Raw genomic sequence first — 6,295 nt, 5'->3', positions numbered from 1 at the left:
AAAAAACCTAAGTAAGTTTCATGGAAAAAGTTACTAAGAAACATATATACAAATTGGTTCAAGAATAAGCTAGGACCCCTTGTGGTTATACATGTTATATGTCATGCAACTAATTTTTTCTACACCCTAATTAAGCATGAGGGCATTAAACAACTTTCATATCTAAACATCACAGAGGTCTTAAGCATATTAAAATTTTGTTTAAGCTTTTCTAAGCTATCCATCTCATCATGGCCGAAAAACCCTAAGAAGGAGTTCATGAAATTCTAGCAATATTCAAGCATACAAATCCTTTAAGATCTTTGTATTCTATCACATGAGCATGGCTATTTAAATTTCAAGGTCTTCCTAACCCTAAACCCTTTCTTGACCGAATCATATGAGTGGGTTTTCTCTTAGTTTCAAATATCTTCTAAGGAAGAAAAACTAATACATGATCCTTAATATTTCATAGGGAGAACCTTGTACTAGTTGGGTAAAACAATAAATTTCCCTAGCCTCTTAAGAATATTTTTGGCTGAAATTCTAGGGTTCAGTAATCCTCTGATCAAGCATCATATAGGTATAAAAGCATGAAGAAGAACCCCTTTACATAGCATAGAAAAATCTATCATGTAGTGAAGACTAGTTTGAACACCCTTAGATTTTGAAAGCTCTTCTTGGCCGAATTTTCTCAAACTTGTTTCTAGGTTTTAAAATCCTCATAAAATCCAAAAATCACATAAAAGCCTTGTACCACAGGTGAGGGGAAGCTTACATCCTTTTTCGCTTGTGGATCTAAGGTATGGTGAAGAAGAAGTAGCCTCTTCTTCTAGTTCCTTTCCCTTGATTCCTTTGCTAAGTCCTCCTTGTATCTTAGGCTTTCTTAGGGAAAATTTGGCTTTGGGGCTGAAGATGGAGGAGAGGGGACTGTGGTGTTCTCGGTGAGGGAGAGGATGAATGAGAGAAAATGAGAGAAAAATAGTTTTCTCTTTTCTTGCTCCCTTTTATGTTAAGGGGGAAGAGGTAGCAAACTTAGTTTTTGCTTTCCTTCTCCCTTAGCCCTTTTTTTTTCTATTTTATTTTTATTTTTATTTGTTTATTTATCCTCATCATTCATGGTGAAATAAGGGGGAATGAATCCCCTTAATTAACCTCTTTTATTTTCGGCAAAATCAAAGAGGAAGAGGGAGAGGAAGGGAGGAAGGCAAATTGCCTTTCTCTTGCTCTTTACTTGTTTCCTTTTGGCTAGCTTTTACTCTTACCTTTATCATGAGTTTCCCTCCTTTGCTATCAACATATTATTCCTATCCCAACTGGTTATTACCCATTAATTCTATGAAATATAATATAAGAGGTTCAAGGTTCAATCCTTGACCTCTCCCTATTTTTATTTCTTTTTATTTCCTTTTTGGTTCAACTCACTTCCTATTATTTTCTAAGGCAAAATCCCACATTCATATATTTATCTTACAAGCTTAGTGGGTATTACAGAGTTACTCTTTAAGGACATGAAAATTAATTTTTCAAACACTATTGAAGGTGGTTTAACCTTTGTTAGAGTAAATGCTCAAGGTTGAGTATTGTAAAACAATGGAGACTAGATATCTTCATTGTTGAGTTGTGGATGCTCTAGGATGAGCATTATGAAGTGGATTAATGCTCAAAGATGAGCATTGAATACAATGAAGGGTATGAGACCTTCATTGTTGGAATGATGACTACTCTAGGATGAGCATTGCGAAGGGGTTATTGCTCAAAGTTGAGCATTGGACACAATGAAGGGTATGGAGCTTCATTGTGGTGTTGTGAATAACGAGTAAAGTTGTGAACAACGTATGAGTAACTATTCAAGCAGAGAGTTTTTTATGTGTGCCAAAGGGGGAGAATGTAGGGTTTAAGTTAGGTCTTCATTATCTTAAGAGGGATTTTGCCCTCTAGGAAAGGGAGAGAATGAAGGAAACCCTCATTCATGATTTGGCATGAAGAGAAGTTTGTTGGAATGTATACTGAAAGCCTAAGCTTTTGTAAACATTTATTTTGAATAAAGAATCACATTTGGTCAAATTGTCTACATTTAGTTGTAGTTGTTCAATTAATTTATATTGTAGATAACATAGTATGTGGTGCCAAATATAGAAGAGGATGTTATCAATACCTTATAAAGTATAAACAGTAGCTCATGACCAAAATGGAAAGGAACAAACCATTGGAAGGTCGTAGTGTAATTAGGTATAAGTTTATCTTGACTATATAATTACACTAGTACACTTAGAGTGTTGTTACGCTCCGCAAGTGTACGGAAATGTCGCAAGTAATATAAAAGATTATCGTATCCACAGGGACTGGAATAAGCACTAGAAATGTCTCAATGCGAATTAGCTAAACAACTATCCAATTGTTTCAAATGCAAAGTGAAGGTAAACAAATCTAATATTAAAGATCAACAAACAAGAGTTTAGTGTTTTGGGTTATGATAAAGGGAGATTCTAGGAGTTTCGGTTTCTTTGTAAGATTTCTTGAATGTAAATGGTTCACCAATTCTTATCCCTCAATTGCCAAACACTAGTAGAAAGTTGCCGGTTCTCTCTTGCAATAGATAACCGGCTAAGGACTGAGAAATGTATCTAAATATGATCAATTAGATGTGAACCTACGTTGTCCTTACACAGAAGCACACCTATTACTATGCCTTCCTCGGATATCAACATAGAAGCCCACAACTTATTAATCTATCAAGATACAAGAAACTAATCACAAGATCCATCCTACTCTCTTGAATATTCCTATTTCCTCTTCAAGATTATCTCTCAAACGTCCTTACACGGGCTTGCACTTGTCACGTGGATCCCTCGGATGATCGAGTGAGAGTTTATCTTTACAAAGTCCACAAGAAATCCAAACAATCAATCAAGAATGAGAATTAAGCACAAATCACCATTAATCATTCAAGATCTAATTGATACAAGCAAGACAATGTCATTGAAACAAGAAATTGGCAAATCCACAAGAGATTACATCAATCCATCATACAAATACTCCCTTAATCCTAGAATACAATATCTACTCCATGAATCGAGGAAGAATACCCGAAGAAATAAAGATTACAAGCATTTCTTAAATCCCCAATCCAAGAAACCAAGAAAAGGGGAAAAGAGAAAACTTATCTACGAAGAAGCCTCGTCTTCGGATCCAATCCTCGCTTCGGAGTCGAAATCGTCAAGAACTCCCGTCGAATCGCCCAGAAATCCTCCCAAGAATGGGAGGAAACCACCAAATCTTGTCTTCTCCCAAAGGGGGAGAGATCCCCTTTCAATTCATGAAGGAGGGTTTAAATAGAGGAGGAAATCGGGCGCCACACGGCCCCATGACACGGCCGTGTGAGATTCACACGGCCATGTCCAGTTCCTTCTCTGCCAAAGCTGCACGGCCAGGACCCTTCTGTTCTCTGGAAATGCTACACGGCCGTGTGGTGCACACGACCACCACCTGCTTGGCCTCTGGAAACCTCACACGGCCATGTAGATCTACACGGCCATGTAAGGCATCTGCTCTAATTTCTTCAAATCAAGACACGGCCATGTGAGATTCACACGGCCATGTCCTCTTCCCTTCCTGTTAAAACTACACGGCCGTGTGTGGTACACGGCCTGATGCTCTCTCCCTTCAATTCCTTCCAAGCTTGTCCGAGGACGCATAATCTTCACCAATTTCGACTCCTGTGTACAGAAAATGCACAAAAAGCAGATCTCCGAACCAAAAGAGTAAATATGCTAAAAGGAAAGCTGGAAGTATAAAAATGCATAGATCAAGCATGCTCAAAGTATGTAAATGTGCGTAAAAATATGCATAAAAGAGTATATAATCTACGCACATCAAGTGTATTGAGTAGGACCATTAGAGGTCGTTTCTTTTATACTGACTTTATAAAGGAACAAAGACCTCAGTTATTATGGAAGTGTATACTCTTAATCCTAATATAATAACAAACACATATATTTGATATTTATTTCTTTAATTTATCAATGGGTGAGATTTAGTTCGATAAATCAATAAGCTCGATAAGTTGGGAAATGATATTACTTATAGTATGTGTTGTTGATTATAGAAGAAAACTGTGTCCTAGTAATCTAGGTTGATAATGTACCCAAGATGAGCTCATAAAGATTGTCATGTTAAACCCTGCAGGTGGACTTAGTCTGACATGACGATAAGGTTGAGTGGAACTATTCTTGGATTAAGATATTAATTAAATGAGTTGTCAGTAACTCACTTAATTAGTGGACATTCGACATCTTAAACATAGGGAGACTAACACACTCATAATAAGAAGGAGCCCAAAAATGTAATTTGGGATTGGTGTGGTAGTTCAATAATAGTTTTCTAGTTGAATGAATTATTATTGATAAAATTAAGTTGTGTGTTCGGGGCGAACACGGGATGCTTAATTTTATCGGGAGACCAAAACCAATTCCTCCTCTCGGTCCCTATCGTAGCCTCTTAATTATAGAGTACTATACCCACCTTCTATACCCACCTAAAGGGGGCCGGCCAAGCTAGCTTGGGGATCAAGCTAGGGCCGGCCTAAGCATGGTTTATGGGTGGCCGGCCCTAGCTTGAACCTAAGCTAAAGGGGGCCGGCCCTAATGAAATTAAAAATAATTTTAATTTTTTCTTATGTTGAAGATATAATTTATTAGAGGGAATTAAAATTAAAATATCTCTTCTACAAAAGATTAAGAAAAGAGATTAGATCTCTTTCCTTATTTGTAGATAGGAAAGATATTTTATTTTTTCTCTGAAAATTATTCACATGTTGAAAAATTAAAATTATAGAAATTTATTTTTATCAACCATGAAGGGATTTTTGAAGAGAAATTTTATTTTTAAAATTTTCGGAAACAAATTAGGAAGTTTTAATTTGTTGATTGAAACTCTCCTAATTTGTCTTTTTGATTGTGGCCGACCATTGTATGGATAAAGAGGAAGTTTTATTTAATTCTTCCCAATTAATTCATGTCAAGGAAAGTGAAGGAAATTTTATTATAATTAAATTTCCTTATTTTCCAAAGCTAAGGAATATAAAAGTGGGGTTGGGGTGCCTTCAAAAGACACAACTTCTATTATTCTTCTCCCTCTTTTCTTCCTTGGTGTGGCCGGCCCCTTCAAGCTTTCTCTTCTCCTTGTTGTGGCCGAACCTCTTCTTCCTTTTGGAGATCAAGTTGTGGCCGGATACAAGCTTGGAGAAGAAGGAGAGAAAGCTTATATCCCTTGGAGCATTGGTGGTGTTTTCTCTTCATCATTGGAGGTGCACTTGAGTTGGCCGAATCTTACTAGGAGGAGAAGAAGGTGCTTTGGTGGTTTCTCATCTCGGAAGATCGTTGCCCACACAACGTCCGAGGTTAGAAGAGGAATACGGTATAAGATCAAGAGGTTTTTCTAAAAGGTATAACTAGTATTTTTCCTTTCCGCATCATACTAGTTATTTTAGGAAATAATACAAAATACAAGAGGCATACGATTTTAGTGTTTCGAATTTGCTTTCGATGTAGTGTTCTTTTGTTTGTTCTTTTCCTTGTGATTTGATTGTTCTTTTCGGTTGACCTAAAGTTATTTTAGGAAATTAAATATTAGCTTTCCTTAAAAGGTTTTGTCTAGTCGGTGGTGGTTGCTCCAATATCCAAGAAGTCCATGTGCCTCGCCACGTCAGTACTGGGAACCAATTATAGAAATTAATATTTAATGGAATTAATAACTTAAGTGATTTGGATTGAACGTGTTAAGTTCCGCAGGAGATCCAAGTCAAAACCTAAAAGAACAAATAGATTAAATTTTGGATCAAACGTGTTAAGTTCCGCAGGCGATCCAAGTTTAATTTAAAAGAACACATGGTAGCTTGGAAAAGGTTCGGACCTTTGTACAAAATTTTTGTACAGTGGAACCATTAGGTTTTCCGAGTAGCAACCAACAATTGGTATCAAAGCAAGGGTTTTGCCTCTGTGTATTTTTGTATTAGTTTAATTATGCACATGACATACATAATTTAGGCAGGTTAATAGTAGGATGTTCTAACTTTATGGATGCAGGATCCAACTATTATGGCTTATAGTTTTTTTATGTGTGTGATTGGACCCTTGGACATGTCAAGGACATTTATATATGTGTGCATGATTGTATTATAAAATACAGCAGGAGCTGTATTTAGTTTTTATTAGGATTTTATTTTTGATCTAGTTACATGTACATTCCTTTTATGGAATATAGGATCGATGGATGTAAATTTTATTTTATGTTTGATCTAGTTTACATGTACATT

Source organism: Zingiber officinale, chromosome 1B, assembly GCF_018446385.1.
Source record: "Zingiber officinale cultivar Zhangliang chromosome 1B, Zo_v1.1, whole genome shotgun sequence".
Classification (NCBI taxonomy): domain Eukaryota; kingdom Viridiplantae; phylum Streptophyta; class Magnoliopsida; order Zingiberales; family Zingiberaceae; genus Zingiber; species Zingiber officinale.
This window is presented reverse-complemented; position numbering follows the sequence as displayed.